Consider the following 20,021-nt stretch of genomic DNA (forward strand, 5'->3'; position numbering starts at 1 on the left):
GTTCTGTCTCTGCATCTCAATGTCCACTCATTTAAAATGAAAATACTTCCCAAAGTCATTACAAGACTTAAATAAAACAAGGCAATGTAAAAATATTAGCATAATCCTGAGCCATTCAAAACACAAAAACCCTAAAAACCTTAATATGAGTATCTCATTGTTTTCCTTAGTAAACATGGTCTTTTATAATTCCAGGGTAACTTAAAAGAGAAAGTTGACTTAGTTTGTGTGAAAAATCTTAGGTTGTTTTTGTGTGTATGTGGGTGTGTGTGTGTGTGGGGGGGAGGTATTACTTTTGATAGTTGGGTAATATCCCATCCTGTCACCTACTCAAGAGAGAAAACATGTTGGAAATACTTTAACATTAAAATATTACTGTATTTTAACTACTCCTTTTTAGTCACTGTGGCACTACATCCAAGAAAGTACACACATACACTGAGGTTTTCATGTCCTTTATCTCAAGTAACATTCAGTGATTTATAAGATCCAATAGTTTCCCCATTATTGTTTGTAAGGCAAGTTACCTAAATTTTATGGGTGACTGAGGTTCATTGATCAAAGATGGGAAGGAGGTAAAAGGGGTGTAGAATGAAAGCGGTATTCTAAATTACTTTGGGCAACAGATAAAAAGGGAGAAAAGAAAAACACTATAAAACATATGACCATTTACAACTTTTAAAGATATTGTGGTTTACAAAAAAATATTAGAGAATGGCAGCAGACATAGTTGAAAATTTTCTGTTTCTCAGAGTTCATTTCTTATTGTATTTTACTACATCTCCACAGAATACCATTATTATTTTTCAATAAGCCTTCACTTCAAATCCACTGTGGAATTTGGCAACTGACATTTAAACCCTCTCAGCCCTAGTTTCATTATATGTAAAATGAGAAAGTTGGATGAAATGATCTCTAATGTCATAAAAAATTAGGACTCTCATTTCTTTAGTTCCCAGAGAGATATGTTAGGCTGCAGTTTAATTTGCAAAGTAATTTGACAGCCAATTCTCTTTGGTGACATCTTATTGTTGGGAGAGTTAAAATGAAGATGGTAATCTTAAATCATGGTTTAAAAAGCCAAGATTCTACATTATAAAATGCAATGATTTCTTCTCCTCCTCAGTTTCTTCTTCTTCCTCTTTTTTCCTTCCATCACATAGATAAAATTCTGATATGAAACTGTATCTTTTGGAAATGTATAATCTAAATCCAACAGCAGGTCACATTATACCGTCTTTAATATATGAAGGCAGATCTAGGTCAGGCTTTAGGTATGACACGAAATATCTGACTGGTCTACCAAAAAATGACTTTCATCAGTTTCACTTTCCTCACTATGCACAGCTCAGCTCAAATATAAGTTTCTACCTAAAGCCTTTTATCATAACCCTAATACCTAATCTTGCTAGATGTTCCTTTAGGGGATTCCATTAATAAAGGTAAAGATCTTTATTTATATGTATATCTTAATCACCACTATGTCACCCTAATATAATTTCAAACCTAATATAGTTTCTCAATCAGTATCTGAATGGGAAAATATTTTATAAATGAAAAGAACTGGATGCATTGAAAATTCCATAGCATAATGCCCCAAATATAACTGCACTTAAAAATATTTGTAGAAATGAGCATGGATGTAACTAGGAATAATATTAGATTATAGAGCCGGGAGAGGATACAAGGTGAAATCTTGTTGTTGATACTTCTGCCTATGCTATTGCCTCATCTCCAGTTGTTTCCCTTCAGTTAAATATTTCTTAAGAAATAAATCAAATGTTCTTTGCCCAAATGCCAAGCCTTATATGGACTATTGATTTTATTCTATTTTGGATCCTCATAGCATATTATTTATACTTGAAGGATTCTTCTTAGCATATTATAGATAGTATGTAAACTTTTCTAGTGCATTTAAGTATATTTTTATAAATATTGTCTATTATTCTTTTTTAGTCTTACTGACATATTTGTCAGAATCTAGGGAAAGCTCAATTACATAACCAGTTTCTAATAAATAGCTTTTGAAAAATATTACTAAATAAACCATTTTTGTACTTCTCTAGTACCTATCCTACTTTCAGATGCAAATTTTCTTAGTTAAGGCATTTGACTTCTTCATATCCCTTTAAGCTTGGAAAATTTGTAAAAAAATTGGGGAATTAAATTGGAAATAATTTTCATTGTCAATTTCTCAAGGATATATCTTAAATAATTTAAATGTTATTTCTGTTGCCTTCCTTAGCCTCTAACACTTGGAATTTGGAAAGATAGGAATAGACCATAATTCAGATATTGGGACTAAGCAAGAGAGAATCTTGGAATATAAAATCCTAGTCACTTGGTGATAGGCAGTGGGTGAGTGGAGGATCAATGGGGTTTATAGTTTATCTTTGAGTATTGATATTCCATCCAGAACCATTGTGCTAATTACTGTATTATATTTATTAGGGTAATTCAGCCTTATATAATTAAACACACACACACACACACACACACACACACACACACACACTTTGTGTGTGTATATATAATTTTATTTTATTCTTAATTTTCCCTCCAGATGAGCGCCTTAGATTCAGAGGCATGGGAAAAGCTGAGACACAGCCCACTCTTTCTTTTTCATCACACATCTTATGTGTACATGCACACTGCTTTTCTGAGTGTGGCTCAGTTGTTTGCCTGGGTCTTTTTTTCTTTAAAAATATAGATAATAGTATTAGGAACAACCAGTTCAAAGTGTTATGAAGCCTAAATCTCAGCCAAAGTACCTATGAATTTAACGGAGGAAAAAAATTGTTAACTTGGTTATCACCTGGTTTCTATTTATAAGTGCTAAATCAGCCTCTCAAAAAACTCCCAAGTTCCCTAAAGAGTAGGATAGTTTAACATCGCAGCAACACAAAAACACAAATAAATGTTACTTATGCATTATTCTTCAAAGTACCTTCAACCAAAGAAAAATTTTCAAAGATGATTTGTGGAAGCCTCTTCCTAATCTTCTTTCTTCTTTTTCTTCTGCTTATTCTTTTCAATTTTCTTTTCTCTTTTCAACAGTTTTGTTGAGGTATAATTGTTTTATAGTAATTGCATGTATTTAATGTATACGGGGATGGACATGTGAAAACACCCATAATACCATCACCAAAATCAAAGTATTAGACAAGTCTAATACTTTCCAATGTTTTGTGTCTATTTATGTGTGTGTGTGTGTGTGTGTGTGTGTGTGTGTGTGTGACAAGAACACTTAACATGAGATCTCTTAACAAATATTGAATGCACAATACTGTTTTGTTAACTATATAAGCTCTATGTTGTACAGCAGATCTCTAGGATCTATTCATCTTGTATAACTGAAACTCTTCCCATTGAATAACAACTCCCCATTTCCCCAACCTCCAGTCTTTGGAAACCACTATTGTGTTCTTCTTCTTTTATTCAAAACCATCAAGGAGGCAACGAAAAAAAAAAAAACCAACAACCCCTTTTCTCAGGGTCCATCTCCCTTAGAAAGTAAAGGTATTGACAATGATTTTTTCCAATGAAGACTGTGCTGAAGGACCCCTCCCCCCATGCACAAATATCATGCAGTGGGCCTCTAATCTATAATAATAAAAGCATAATATGCTAATTAGGCTGGACGACCTTCCAACCTTCTGGATGAAGCCGGGGCTGTGAGGGAAGCCTCGGTCCCGGGTTCTGGCAGCCGGTGGAAGGAAGGCCTACTCTTGCATGAATTTTGTGCATCGGGCCTCTAGTGTGTATAAAACACTAAAATGCCTCTGACTATGACCCAACCACCTCGGAGATTTTTCTCCTCTAAAATAGATTTCAGAAAACTTTAGACTACAGCCCTCAGATCTTAAGCATAATTTCCAGGAGCTTTTCCCTCCCAGGCCAGTTATGGGTAGTTATTTATGAGCCCTGCTTCATGACATTTCCTCTACAGCTGCAAAGGGAAGAGGGGACCCCTGGTTTCACATAACCTGCATGTTTACTGATGGGCAGTTAGTGTTTCACGGCCTCATCATCATTTTGACTATTGGCTCCAAAAGTCTTTTGGGAACTTCTCGCCTGAAAGATGCTATACAATTATAAGCTTCAAATCCACATTCTTCTCTGTCTGTTAAAATCTGCAATCTGCGGTCGCATCAGGTTACCTACCCTCCAGGGAAGGTAAATCACAATGCGGATGTGCCCGTATTCAGGCAGAGTGTGTACTTTCTAGTGGGCTAATTCATGCTCACTGTAGCTGAAAGGATGCCCGCTCCAGACAGCTTCCTCCTCTCCGAGGCCCTCAGGCTGGGAAGCCAGCTTAACGTTTTGTTTTCTTTGTCTACGCAAAATGAAAGCTTGCTAACTTAGATCAGACTGTGACAACTCTATTTCTGAAAGGATCTATTCATTACTCACTGAGCCAGTGTTAATTTGGGAATTTCCCAGGAGGTAGGAAAAAAAAGAAAAAAAGGAATGACTCTTTTATTTTCCTATACTGCCTGGGATCTGGCACTCACTAGATATGTGACAGTGGTGAAGTCACTGAACCTTTGGGGGCCCCAATGTCCTCCTCATCGTTTTTAAATGAGAGCAAAATCACCCACTGAACAAATTTGGCACAGCTGGAAACATCTATGAAATGTACTAAAATACAGAAATGCACAGTGTAGTTTTGCTTACCAGAATTTCTAAGATAGCAACAGTATGTTTCTATAGATTAAACCAGCAGATTTGAAAACAAACAAACAAACAAAAAACCCCAGCGTGCTTGAGAACAAATTAAGCCTCAGACTCTGAAGTTTTTTTTTTAATTCAAAAAATTTAAGTTATGTATCTACTTCAATTAAGAACACAATATGTATCACTCCTTGATTCCTACTTTATTTTCCCCAAAGCTATTCTCATTTTCTTTTACTTATAAATGCATGAGTTATAGTAACAATTAGATGCTATAAACAAACAAAAATTTTAATAAGCCAAAATGTCCAATGTTGTCAAAAACAAACAAACCAGTATTTTGAAATGATAGCTGTTAGGAGTAAATACTGACATAATCTGCCAGCAAGCAAATTTGGCCATATGGATTAATATTCTTACAGAGTTTATATTCTTTGATGTAGCAATTTTACATTAGACCAGAGGCTTAATGTCTCATATTTCCTTCCTCTATCCTCCTGATTGTTTAAAATAGAGAGAGAGAGAGAGAGAGAGAGAGAGAGAGAAGAAGAAGAAGAAGAAGAAGAAGAAGGAGAAGAAGAAGAAGAAGAAGAAGAAGAAGAAGAAGAAGAAGAAGAAGAAGAAGAAGAAGAAGAAGAAGATCAAAATGTTGAAATTTTAAGACTGGTTAAGTAATGCTGTGGCATATAAAACAGCCAGTAATGATTATTGTAACAAATATTTGTAAAGGAGAAAATAGCAGGTGATCTGGAAACTTCTTGGATGGTCAAGGGGAAACCTAGGAATTATGAGAAAGTGATTCTAGTTATAATGAGAGAGCTGTATGAATTACCTTTAGAAGTGTGTATATCAGTGTGTGTGTGTGTGTGTGTGTGTGTGTGTGTGTGTGTGTGTATGTGTGTAGGTGGGGGAGATGGGGAAAATATTTTCTGGGTCAGAGTTATTTTGCAAGAAAAATATGATTGGATTGTGTTCAGTAGATGAAATGAATTGCATCATAGGAGATAGGTACATTATACAATGTAATAAATTCTAATGATATAAGGTATATAATTTCCAAACCTTATGAAAATGCAAAACCCTTCTTAGAGTAGAAACTCCTCACTGACTCTCCCCAAATAGATGGGACACTAGACACAGACTGACCCCATTCCCTCCACAATCCAGCAGAAACTGGGCAGCAGAAGGCATTGACTTTCAGAGAATTCTTGTAGCTTTTGAAATTGAAAACCTGAAAAATGGATAGTAAATAGGGAACTGGAATTTTATATTTTGTGGAAGATGTGGAACATCCCAGAAGAGAGTCTAATATAAAGATGCCGCATGAGAAAGGAACTATTATGAGAGGGTTGTTAGCCACGATGAGTGAAGGGAGACAGAGGCCAAGGCAGCACCCAGGCGGACCTTTCTCTTCTAAGTGTTTAGGCAGTGATCCTTTTTACTTTGTTAGGTATAAGGTAATAAGATAATTAGATCAGACGCTTACTGTCTTATTTCCTTCCCTATCCTCCTGCGCCCTCCAGAAAAGATTACTTAAACCATCATCAGTATCCTATGTAAGTCTGGTTCAGAGAAGGTGAAGAAAACAATATTCAGAGCTGACAAATGGTTACCACACACACCTTCCTCCAGGGTTCCACGGTGGACATCAGTAACAGTCTCATTGTCAACCAGTATATTTATAACTGGTATTTCTAATTGATAATAGGGGTGATTTCATTATTGCTGATTCTCATTTTCTTTTTCTATTGTGTTTTTTTGCCTAAATTTTCTCTTTGGGGTAATGTTCCCGATGAAGGCTTTGAGATTAAAACCAAAACCAAAACCAATAACAATGTAGGAGAGGCATCAGTGTTCTGAGTGACAATCAAGAGTGACCCCAACAACAGGGACAGAACAGTGGGCCCTGCGTGAGCCTGCCTATATTGGTGGTGACAGTATGTTTAAAGTGGCTGCATCAACAAGATGTGTGCATGAGCTAGGATTTTAGGGTGGAAATGATATTCTTCAAGTTTTAAAAAAGTAAACTTCTTGGTGAAATCTTTATCACAGGCTAGTGTTCTGATATCCCTTCTGTGGGGCATATTTGGTCTCCTACAGCATCTGAAAAATAATCATTTGGAACTTGTGTAGTGGATGCTTCTGCCAACTACCAGCACTGCAGGAAATAGCCAAGACTTTTCGTCTGAGTTTTGGAGCGGAAAATTCGAGGCCTGAGGAGAAATATTACCAGCTCTCCATGTGCACAGACAATTTTTCCCAAACTTCGCAATCCACTTGGTGTCACAAGGATGCCCTGAGTCTGACAACCTGGATGATTTACCTAGATCACTCCACCCCCAGGGAAAGGTTCCCATTCCATTTAGCCCAAGTACCTGGCTGGTTTGGGTTAATGCTGCCCACTTCTTTCTTCCTAGGGATTAATGGTGTGCGTGTGTGTGTGTGTGGCAGAGGGGAGAGTAGGTTACTTTGAAGCATTCAGTCTTAGGCCCAGTCACAACCTTCTCCTCTGTTTTATTCCAACTTAAAAAATACAAGACAGCCCTGGTCAGTATGGCTCATTTGGTTGGGTGTCGTTCCATACACCAAAAGGTCACCAGTTCAGTTCCCAGGCAGGGCACATGTTGTGGGTTTGCATCCCCATTGGGGGGTGGGGGCGTGCTGGAGGCAGCTGATTTATATTTCTCTCTCGAAAATATTTCTCTTTCTCCCTCCCCCTTCCTCTCTCTCTCTACAATAAACAAAAACATATTTTTAAAAATACAATGCAATATACAGGTGGAGAGAGAAAAGAAGAGGGCCAGAAAGAGGGAGAGGGCCCTGAGCGGTTTGGCTCAGTGGATAGAGCGTCAGCCTGCGGCATCAAGGGTCCCAGGTTCGATTCCAGTCAAGGGCATGTACCTTGGTTGCGGGCACATCCCCAGTAGGGAGTGTGCAGGAGGCAGCTAATCAGTGTTTCTCTCTCATAAATGTTTCTAACTCTCTATCCTTCTCCCTTCCTCTCTGTAAAAAAATCAATAAGATATATATTAAAAAAAAAGATGACCAAGAAAAAAAAAAGAAAGAAGGAGAGGGAAAATTGTACATTGGAAACCTATATAATTTTTAACCCATGTCACCCCATTAAACTTAATAATATATGTATAAAAGACACCTGCTCTAGTGAAGATGCTAACGTTTATGTTGTGTCTGCTTCTTCCCCAGGATTTGTAGAGTTATGAGGGGGTCAAGAGGAGTGAGATGGGCTGCTTGCATGAGGAAAAGAGAAAACTCTTTAAGTTGATTTTCCTATTCCTTGGGAAGACAATAAGAATATGGCTATATATCCCATGTGAGATAGAAATCGCCCATAGTACTGCACTATCTATAGCCAAAGATCATAGACCAATGAACTGATTTTTAAATATATTTTTTGGAATGAACACTTCACTAATTCTAGTGTTTGGATATTTGATTTTCAAAATAATTTTTAAGCTCGCCTATGTCTTTACCTTTCTAGGCCTCTTATTTATTTTCTGCTATGTGAATTTATTTAAAAACTTGTGATAGGGTTGTTTTAAGAAATAAGTGAAATAATCTTTGTTAGCTCCTCTACAGAAGCTCGTGATTATAACTTCGTTAAAGTTCTCACTCTTTATTCCTGGGGAACTTTCTCCTGAGCCCCAGATGGGCCTGAAGCATGCTCTTTCAGAAAGGACCGTGATTCTTAATGTTCTTGATGAAAAACACATGTCATGTGGCATGTATGATCCCCTCCATGCGCTATCTTTTTTGTTGTTTCTTTCTTCTGGTTAGATTAGAAGCTCTTTGAGAATTGGGATTTGTTGTTGTTTTAATCCTGGCACATGGTAGACACACAGTAAAAATATGTTCCATAAGTAGATAAAAAGATGTATTTGGTCACAATGTGGTAAGTACAATGTAATAAATGTAGGTAGAACGTGCTCCCTGAACTCAGGGGAGAAATAATGAACTTAGCATAGAAGAGTCCGAGCAGGCTTACATTTCTTTTTGTGTTCCATTTACTCTAGGATTCAATCATCCTGTGATTACAAAGTGTCCCCCTTTCCCAAGGACTCACAGTGGAGGAGCTGGGAAAGCCTTCAGAGTAGACGTGGTCCTACTGTTCCACGGGGCTATTTTCAGTATCCAGGAAGTTGCATGAGCTCACCTTCTGGTTGGAAAAAGCTGCCTCAATGATAAGAGAGGAGCCATGATTCCAGATAAGCATGGGGGAAAGTCTATGAATGGATCCAAAGAGAAACACAGACACTAAAATAAAGAAATGGGGAAGTAGAGAAGAGAGTAGTGAAGGGCAGAAGGACATATATCTTATTGTTCTTGTTAGAAAAGTTTGAACTCTGCACATACATTAATTACACACAAATCATTGAGGTCAAAAGGAAGAAACCTCTCTTGAGCATTTCATTCTAAAAGGCCTAGGCAATGCAGTGTTCTTGGTGGAGATAGGTTAGGCAATCTTACTTTGTGAATTTTTGGCTAGAAAGAGGATTCTACTGGATCGAGCATGATACTTAGAACAAACGTTCCCATTATGTGTTGACTGGCCTGAAAGCTTAGATAAATCACTTAGGCTCAACTCCAGCATGTGAGAAAAATAAAAATGAGATAGCAGATATCAATAGTATATTCTTTAAAACATTATAGAAATTAAACTAGTATTGCTTTCCAAACTGAGTGCCATACAAAGGAAGCATAAAATAGGTAGATCTAGATGGGCAGAACACATTTTTAACATGCTCTTATGGTAAGGTGCCTCTGAAAAATAAATCCAAGTATATCAAGTTTTAGGGCTTGAACCAGAATTAGAGTACAGAGCACATATGTATCTAGCAGAATTAGTTCCTTTGGAAATGATTAACAAATAGAAATATACAATATAGGTCAAACTCCCATTGCTTTATAAGCAGGGGCTGTACAATTGCCAGCACATTCTTTATTGTTTTATTCAGAATTGATTGCAGTAAATTTAGCCAGGAAGCCTTATCATATCGCAGTAATTTTTGCCAAAATAACCAAACTCCTGAATCAGCAAAATTTTTTTTTTTAATCGTACACTTTATTTAAAGAGAAAAAAAAGTGTACATGTGTGTTATAAGGTAGGCTGTCAGGAAATTCTTTAATTTTAATAAAACTAGCCTAGTGAATCCAAATTAAAAAAAAACCTTCTTCTGAAGCCAGAATCTTGCACATTAAGGTTACTGATCAGAAAATTGAGCCATGAGCACCTCAGGATTCTAAACTAGGGAATGGATGAAATTGTTTATTATTCTCTAAGGCAGGAAAAATTAGCAAAGAGCTTAAACAGAAAATAGATTCTGGCAAACACTGTATTCAAAATTTAAGTTTATCAGTAATTTCCCATGATTTTCATTGTTTCAAAATTCTATTTACCATATATGTTGATTATTTAAAATCTTTTTAATGTTAAGGAATTTCCCCCCCCCAACAATATATGTGATTATTTCTGAGGCTCTGGGAATGTGATAAATATGTTTTTAGTGAACAGGGACTTATAATTTGTTATAAAAAATACTTAAAGGGTGACTTTGGTGAGGATAGAACTGAATTTAAAAATATATTCTATTAAAATGGAACTCTATGGTGCATTTTAATTTAAAATATAAAGATAGCATGATATTATAAGTTTAACTATTAAGGCAAAAAAATACAACCTTAGAAATGAAAATCTCTTAATGATCTAGACTGAAAAAGAAAAACTGAACACAATAATATATATGGCAGAAAAATAAATTTAATCACATACAAGGCAAGTTAAGAATTAGGAAATTTATGAGGAGTTTCATTGCCCAAATGTAATATTGCTTCAAGATGACTGATGCTTCAATTTAGAATCCCAGTCATCCAAAGAATCTTCCAATATCAGGGACTGAGTCAGAGTTCCTTGAAGTCTTCCCTGGAATATATGTCCAAGATAGCTCCTCCATTCATGTCTGACACCTCAATTGGGGTGAGCTGGAGCCAAGTCATGCCTCTCTCTCCACATGGCCTCTCCTTTGTCTAGCTTGGGTTTCTGGGTTTCTTCAGTGCATGGTGGTTTCAGCGTAGTCAGACTTCTTACATGATGTAAGTTTCCCTGAGAGAATGTGTTCTAAGAGATCCACATGTATGATGTATAGCATCATAGGACCTAGTCTCAGAAATCATGCCTCACCAACTCCGCTATATTCTATTTGTCAAAGGGAAGCAACGGGCCAGTCCAGATTCAAAGGAAGGAGGCTACACATGGAGGTAAATGCACCAGGGATGGTTCATTGGGGAACATCTTCAGAGACTAGGTACTATCCTGCCCATAACACTTGATTTTATTAAGCTACTTCTTACAGATTAAACACCTCTTCTTTCATTTCATTTATAATGTTTTCAATTGAATTCAGAGACTTTCCACAAATCTGTGGCTATAATACTTCATGTTGCAGATATTTAACTGTTCTTGATTTCCTTTTTATTTTAGCGAGCACTCTTTTGTTCATTGATTAACTTATTTATTAATCTCACAAACTTTTATGGGTACCTATTGTTCTAGTTTGAGCTAACAGAGATGAATATGCAAAGATATCTGCTCCCAGGGCATTCCTAGCACTGCAGAGGATCAACATGTTAATAAATAGAGTAATTATAAGATAAAAAATAATTTTGTTGACTATATTATCAGTGATATGTAAGAAGTAATTTGAGCAAAGGAATAAGGTTTCCAGGTAATTGAAAATACAATGTGACAGTGATATTTCAGGAGCTTGGATTCTGGAAAGGGGTAAGTTAAGTGTCAACAAAATATTGAAAGGCTGTTACTGGGACCCTGCCCCGTTAATCTGAAATTCTCAGTAAAGTTACTTAACTAGTAAAAAGCCAAGTAGGCTTTCTAATGGATGGAAGTGAAGGAGCCAAGCTTTTGTATCACTGAACTGGGACTCGACCAACACACAAAGCAAGGAAGTAAGAACACTGAAGCTGAAAGAAGCATGAAGAAATGTGGAAGTCATGAGAAGACCCCTTAGCTGCCTCAGAACCTAAAACTAAAGTTTTGGTTATTTTTACCAGATATTCAAGCATTAGAAGGACTCTTGGGAAGTCATCACAATAAAATATCCTGGAAGATACTCCGAGTGTGAGGGCAAACGGATAGTGGCTGAGACAATTTTGTCACCTATCGGAGGGGCACATCTGACCTGCCCATCTTATATGTATTAACAGTCCACAAAACAGTTCTAGTTCATGTCTTTTTTCTCAATAAAATATGCCTTGTAATGTCATCAAACCAAATAAACCAAGTTGCTTCCAATTCTTTCTACTCAAGTACTCCTGGGGCAAGGAGAACTAGGTTTATCTAATACCCTATCTGTCCTTGTATAAGGACATCACACAGTTTGAAGAAAAAAAAAAATGCTGATGAGAACTTTGGGGAAAAAAAAAAGGAAAAAAAACACAGCATCTCTTAACCTACACAACAACAACAACAGAGGTACAAATGCTCCCAGTTGGCATGGCTCAGTGGTTGAGCATCAACCTATGAACCAGGAGGTCATGGTTTGATTCCCAGTCAGGGCACATGTCCAGATTGTGAGCTCAAATCCCAGTGTAGGGGGTGCAGGAGGCAGCCAATCAATGATTCTCTGTCATCATTGATGTTTCTATCTCACCCTCTCCCTTCCTTTCTGAAATCAATAAAAATATATTTTTCAAAAAATAAAATAAAGGACTCAGGCAAATATAGCTAATACTTCTAGTTTTGGATTGTCTAAAACTAAAAAAATCCAAATAAAATGGTAAGCATTCTATTGGCAGTGTTAACATTATTTGTCCAGTCCCAATAGTCACTGAATTTACTTCTCTAGAATGAGAATTCCAGGAACATCATGATTATGTTATTTTTCTTACTGAAAAATATTTCTTTGGTGTGTGTGTGTGGAAGGGAGAAATGTATACAGGTGCACAGATACAGCAAGTCAACTATGCCTCTGGTATTTGGGGTCTGGACAGGACACTCTTGTTTTAATTTGGTTTTCCTATTTTGTCTGCAATCCTAGTACCATTCCCTCACAAGACCTAACTACTCAAATGTTATATACATATACATATACATATACATATACATATATGTGTATAGATTATGTAAATATAATAGATGTAAATTATACATGCATATGTATATATATGTATGTGTGTGTGTATATATATATGCCTATATATGTAAACATGTACAATAATTTTTGGTATTTTCTATGTATATATTTTAAGACACATGGCGAATACTATGGCATACATTTCTCACTTGTTTCCCACTCAGCTTTGCATTTTCAGATTATCACTGTATGTACATCTGGTATCTCCAGGCACTGCACATTTACCTACTAATGCAATCCCAGTTTGCCTGCAAGGCCTCACTACATAACTAATACCACAGTAAACATATTTGTCTATTTCCCCTTAAAGACTTGTGTCTTGGAATCAGGAGTGTTATCACTGGGCTTCAGGGGTTATGGATATTGATTTACACAAAATTTTGCCAGGCTGCTTACAGATTTAATTGCTAAATTTTACCAGCAGTGCAAGAGATTACTTGTCTTTCCAGATCCCTGCCAGTATGTGATGGTAGCCAGCATCTTAAATTTTGCCCTTTGGATATAGGAAAATTATATTTACCCTTATTTTTTTACTGCTGCATCTGTTCCGCCCCAGCACAGAGCCTAGAATTTACTGGATGCTCATAAATGTATATAAAAAAATACATGCAACTGAAAGGTAAAGCACTTCAATCTGAAATAAATACTTCTTTAAAATATGAATTTAGTTGCTCAAAATTTTCAATACTCTAGAAAGTTACATTTTTCTAAGCCAGCTCTTGGAGTTCTCTGGCAGAAAGGTTCAGTTTAGCAGAGGTCAACTACCATTTGGATCCAATATTTTATATGCTGTTGACTTTAACATCTTAACATTTCTGCTGGGGATTTATTTTCAATAGTTATGGTTTAATATCAGATTTATTTGCATATGTAATAGACACACATTTTGGTTGTCTTCCTAATCCATGCCCTACTTTTCTGGGAAGTGACTCCACTGATTCTCACAGGAACTCAGCCATCCGGAAGGGTTGTTGGAGTAAGTGACATTGCTCCTCTGGCTATTGCTAATCAGACAAGGTGTGGACACGTAATTCAAGCAAATTATCTCAGTGATGGCCAGAGGTCTGTACTCAGACGTCATACTTTGGATATCAAGGGGACTCACTAGCCAGAGAGTAATCCCAGAATTCCCCTTTTCTCAGTAGTTGATAGAAATTAACAGAGAGAAGAGTGTTAGAGTCTACCTCAGTGGGGTATGGGTTTCATGGAGAACGTTTTTAATCTTCCAGTTAAGAGAGAGAAATCACTACTGAGCACGCGTGACAGTATCAATATGGCAAGACCAAGTGTTTCTTCTGCTGCTGAGAGCTGTCCCAGAGAATACATGTAGTGCTCTTTTCTTCTGAGGCTAACTTTGCATAGCTGTGTTCATAACAATTACCACTCATTAGAGTCTAAATTTCATACTCCTAATTATGCTGAATGTTAAAAATTCTCACCTATGACACTGTTAAAAGGGCATGCTAATCAGTGTCTACTAATTTAGCCAGTAGTCAGAGGATCATCCACCAGGAGAGTCATTAATGGCTAGGTGTGAACTTGGGAAAGCTGGCTTGAAAGGATTTTAGCTCAGAGTTTTCTCCAGATGAATTAAATTAATTAAATTCTGCCCTAGGAGTTTAAAATCTAGACATCCAGTTTTAATTAGTCTCCATGGTAATGTGACTTTGGTGAAAGACATGAACTAAGGAGCTACAGGGTGTCCAAGTTCAGCAAAGCACATGGAAAAGAGCAAACTAGATTTATAGAAAGAGAGCCTCTATGCATTCATGGGCAATGGCAAATGTCTTGGCCAGTTTGTCAAGCGGCCTAGAAGAATTGGAAGATCAGGAGCAAGGGTGTCTACAGAAGAGGTATTTGGAGTAACATTGTGTGGAGATCTTTGCATCCCACTTAATGCCACCAAAAAGCAAGTACTATTAAACAGAAATGACCAAGTAGATATAATTAATGAATCTGTTGTTGACTAAACCTGTCATCCTCTGTCATCAGCCACTCTAGTGCTGGCATAATGGGAATATGAAAGTAGTAGCTAGCTATTTAGGCAAGGGTGGATGTTATGCATGTGCCCCCAAACATAAGCTCCCACTCACAAGAGGTTGATCTAGCTGCTGTTCCTTTCAAATGCCCAATCTGTCAGCAGCAGAGACCTATGCAAACTCTCCAATAATACACCATTCCTTTAGGACACCAGTTCCCCATTGAGGCCAAGATGAGTACATTGGATCTCTTCCACTATGGAAAGAGCAATGATTCATTTCATTGGCTGAAGTAAGTACATACTTTGGATAGCAAGTTGCATTTCCTACCTTTAGTTTACCGTCATACCCTCAGAGCTTTTACTAACATTATTTCAGGCTTGCACAGTCTTTGAACCACCAATATAGGATCCCATAAACCATGGTAACTGTGTCCCCAACATATACAATGCATAAGTCTATAAACTAAGGTGTGAATGTAAAAATGGACCCATTTTTCATTCTTCAGATGATATACTTAAAGAATAATTTAGGATTTCCATACCCACCACTGTGGCTATCTGGGTTTAGGGGTCTTGGTTCCTAAAGGAGGAATGTTTCTATTAAGCGAAACAGCAAAAATCCTATTTTAATTTAAACTAGAGCTGCTGCCTGGTTGTTAGGGGCTCTTTGGCCTAAAAGAATAGTACACAAGAGAAGTCACCACCTAGCAAGGATGTTTGACATAGAAGTGATCCACTTCAGTGTCTCTTGTCACACCCCTGACCAGTTTGTATGACAACTGAAAGAGACCAGTAGTTACAGCCTGGGAATGACATGGTGACCCTTCAGGGTCACATCGCTAGGTAAGCCACCCTGACCTGTAGAGGTACGAGTTGAGGGGAAGATGAATCTATAATTGATGGAAGAGGAAAGAGATAATGAGCATCACAGTACCAGCCTCTGTGGACAAGGACATTAAAGATGAGTTGTAGCTGACCCTACTAACCTAATACGTTATCCCCATCAAGAGACCTGCCAGCATCCTGGAGGAGCACTGTGGATCTAGATGGTGCAAAGAGTAGGCTGTAGCAGACTCTGCGCCACATTTCCCAGCGCCAGCGTGCAGGATGAAAGGACCTGTCCCCCAGATGCTGGGAGGGCAGCTGATTGACAGTCCTAATGTGTTAACTCTCTGGAAGTTGCCCTGGCTTGAAAGACCCACCTCGTCAAGGTCCCATCTACTTCCCAGAGGCAGCCCACATGTCATGAAAGCTGGATGTAGGAATTTAAACACCCTCACCCCAACTTGGGGGGATTAGCAATAAAAATTCTATCTTCAGAGCTCGCTGGGGGCTTGGCTGAGGTCTTCAGTGTGACTGCAACATTGCTTAGCCGCTCCCTCTGCCCAATGTATGCTACCTTCCTTTTCCAAGATTTAATTAATCATTGAGCACTCTAATAAAATTCCTGCATTCTAATCTCAGTCTGTATACCCAGGAACCATGTCTGCAATAATAGCCATCCATCCATCCATCAAGTAAACAAACATATAAGTAAATAAATCTTTAAGTGCTTTTTAAAAATATGTCAAAATCTCCCATCTGCTGGAGAATGCCCACTTTGACATACTCATATCAAAATATCTGCTATTTCAAAAAAATATATGAAAATGTTATAGAGTTTTCCTCTATGAAACATCAATTATTGATATCTATGTAAAATAGAAAAGGAAGGGTAGGAGAAGAAATGAAAATTTATTGAAATGTGTGCTAATTATACTCTAGGACAGTGATGGCAAACCTATGACATGCGTGTCAGAGGTGACACGTGAACTCATTTTTTTGGTTGATTTTTCTTTGTTAAATGGCATTTAAATATATAAAATAAATATCAAAAATATAAGTCTTTGTTTTACTATGGTTGCAAATATCAAAAAATTTCCATATGTGACACGGCACCAGAGTTAAGTTAGGGTTTTTCAAAATGCTGACACGCCGAGCTCAAAACGTTCGCCATCACTGCTCTAGGGGATATATTATCTCATACAAGCTCCATAACAGTTGCATGAAGTAGATATTGAATGTGTGTATTTCTTTCCCCATCTGTCTCAAAGGCAAAAAAAAGCGTCTTAAGTTTCAGACCTGTAACTTATGTGGGCTCTTTCCAAGATTCTTACAGTGGCCATAACACTGTGTGCTTGGTTGTGTATGTAAATTTTTGAAAGTATGGAGTTTAAAATTAGTTTTCTAAAAGAGGGATCCACAGATTATACAAATTTCAGATCCCACAAAACCTGGATCTGCCTTTGGTGCTGTTTATGCCATTGGATTCTTTCATGTTGGCCCTGTGCTCAGTGCAAATTAGGCACTGGCTTTCAGTGAGAGCCAGCATTAATTTTACCTCATTGATTTTTCCTGTAATTTGATCAAAGTTTTGGATGAAAGCTTAGTTTCTTTCATTGGGATCAGATGACTATTCCTCTAGGAGTTTCATTATTTTTCAGGACAGAAATACTGGGGCTCTTCATTATCAAGATTGCTAGGTTTTCAGCCTAAGTTGTTTTAACCTCATCACCATGCTAAAGCACGGTGGCAGAATGTGAAGCAAATGGGCCAGTCCACCAAAGAAATGCTCCCAATAACTTTTCTCTAGCCCTCGGGGTGTGGGAGACTGGAAAGTGATTCTCTGAGCATTGCTCTTCCCCCGTATAAGAAACCATAGCTTTCATCTGGATCTCTCTTCCAATACTATTTGCTTTTGGAGGCTTTATTTTCTGGTCCAAGTATTCCCCCCATCACTTATCACTAGGGAATGTCGTCATTTTCACTTAAAGATACCACATTGATTATAACAGTAGTGATGAAAGTGATTTGAAATTTCTGAATATCGCCGAAACCGGTTTGGCTCAGTGGATAGAGCGTCGACCTGCGGACTCAAGGGTCCCAGGTTCGATTCCGGTCAGGAGCATGTAGCTTGGTTGCAGGCACATCCCCAGTGGGGAGTGTGCAGGAGGCAGCTGGTTGATGTTTCTCTCTCATCGATGTTTCTAACTCTCTATCTCTCTCCTTTCCTCTCTGTAAAAACTCAATAAAATATATTTTAAAAAAAATAAAAAAAGAAATTTCTGAATATCAAATAGATGGATTCTTTTAATATGTCATCAAAATTAATTACATCATCTTCTTTTAAAGCATCTAAACATTGGGCCCAGCTTCCTTCTATTGACCAAGATATGATGATGACTATAGTGAAGAATATTGTGGAATTTGTAAAATAAAACTTTATTTTCTGTTAAAATTAGCATTGGTCTGTGACTGTCCAGGTTTTGAACACATGATATAAAATAGCTGGCCTGACAAAATAGGTTATTGTTTTATGTGATTATTTTCAAATCATATTAATATAACTTGTTTAAAAGCCTTTCTTTGCCTGGACAGTGTGGCTCAGTGGTTGAGCATTGACCTATGAACTAGAAGGTAGTGGTTCAATTCCTGGCTAGAGCACATGCCCAGGCTGTGGGCTCCACCTTCCGAGAGGGGCGTGCAGAAGGCAGCAGATCAATGATACTCTCTCATCATTGATGTTTCTCTTTCTTTCCCCCTCTCCCGTCCTCCCTGAAATCAATAAAAAAAAAATTCTTTCTTTTTGGGGGAAATTTGGGTGAATACTATCTTCTGAGTCCTTTATTTTATTTTTAAAATATATTTTTATTGATTTCAGAGAGGAAGGGAGAGGGAGAGAGAGATGGAAACATCAATGATGAGAAAGAATCATTGATCAGCTGCCTCCTGCACGTCCCCTACTGGGGATGGAGCCCACAACCCAGGCATGTGCCCCTGACAGGAATTGAATCTGGGACCCTTCAGTCTACAGGCCAATGCTCCATCCACTAAGCCAAACCAGCTAGGGCTCCTGAGTCCTTTATAATAGGTACTATTTATGTCCAGACCCCCTCTAAGTTTCATCAGTTGCTATGATCACCTCACATTGGAGCTTATGTCCATCGTGTGTACCTGCTGCTAATACCTTTAAAGATAATCTTAATATAGATCATGATTTCTTGAACTGCATCCATTGATTCTTGGTTCAAGAACAGACATCTAGCTCTCAGTATAATGCCTCAAATTGACTCAAAAACCATGTGTGTATGTGTGTGTGTGTGTTAGTGTGTGTGTATTTTCCTTATATGTCTATGAAACAGTTAATAATCTTCTATGAAAATATTTACATTAACCCACTACTTAAGCACTATGAGACTGACTCATTGACTCATTTTCTAAAGACTATGATGATTTGGTGCTGGTGCCTAAATTCAGACATAGTTTATTAGTTTAGAGAAAAATAACCTTATCTCTTTAGCATATTTTAGTTGAGAATTAAAAATGGATTGTGGTTGATATTTCTCACAGGAATGGCCAGCCTCAAAGGTTGGGCCCCAGGAAGGTGGGTAGAAACATATTCTCTCAGTGGAGAGTATATTTCTCAACACAAATTTATCCCTTTAATCCACTCTCACTCAGGGAGTCTTAGCCTTTTTGTTTTTAGACTTGAGAAGGCATAGTATATATAGAAAGATGTGTGTGGCAAAGGTTAAGAAAACACACAACAAGAGTGAATCTCACTGGAAAATACATTTTCTGTCTCGAGGCTACGTAGTCTTTATTACCCTTACCCCTGAGGCAGACATTGTTTTTGGACAGGATCGTTCTATGACTATATCCCATACTCCAATCCCAATCAATTTTAATGACAAGAAATCCAAACACTTACCAAGACAAAACAAACTACACGATGAAACAATGGAAATGGATATTAATATGAGAAAGCAAGAATCCAGCACACTCCTCTTGGTCAAATAGAGAAAAGCGTGGGTTCATTCAGTGAGATAAGCCTTTAGAGTAAGACTAAATATTTGTAAGGTATCCATTCTCTCCAAGTTAATTTATAAATGTAATATAATCCCCTTGAAAATGCCAATAGAATTGTTTAGTTGAATAGATTCTAATTACTTTTAATTTAATAAAGGTAAAATAACATGACACAGAAATTGTTTTCCCGAAATGGGAAGGCTTCAAACTTATCCTTCCAGTGTGTGTGTGTATGTGTGTTTTAAATACCTCATCTTTATGTTTTATAATGGCTATACACATTGCTTCTGTAAAGTAAGTGTCCTTTCATTCTTTAACCCATATCTAATACCTTGCTTTCATATATATATATA

Source organism: Myotis davidii, unplaced genomic scaffold, assembly GCF_000327345.1.
Source record: "Myotis davidii unplaced genomic scaffold, ASM32734v1 scaffold1, whole genome shotgun sequence".
NCBI classification, from domain to species: domain Eukaryota; kingdom Metazoa; phylum Chordata; class Mammalia; order Chiroptera; family Vespertilionidae; genus Myotis; species Myotis davidii.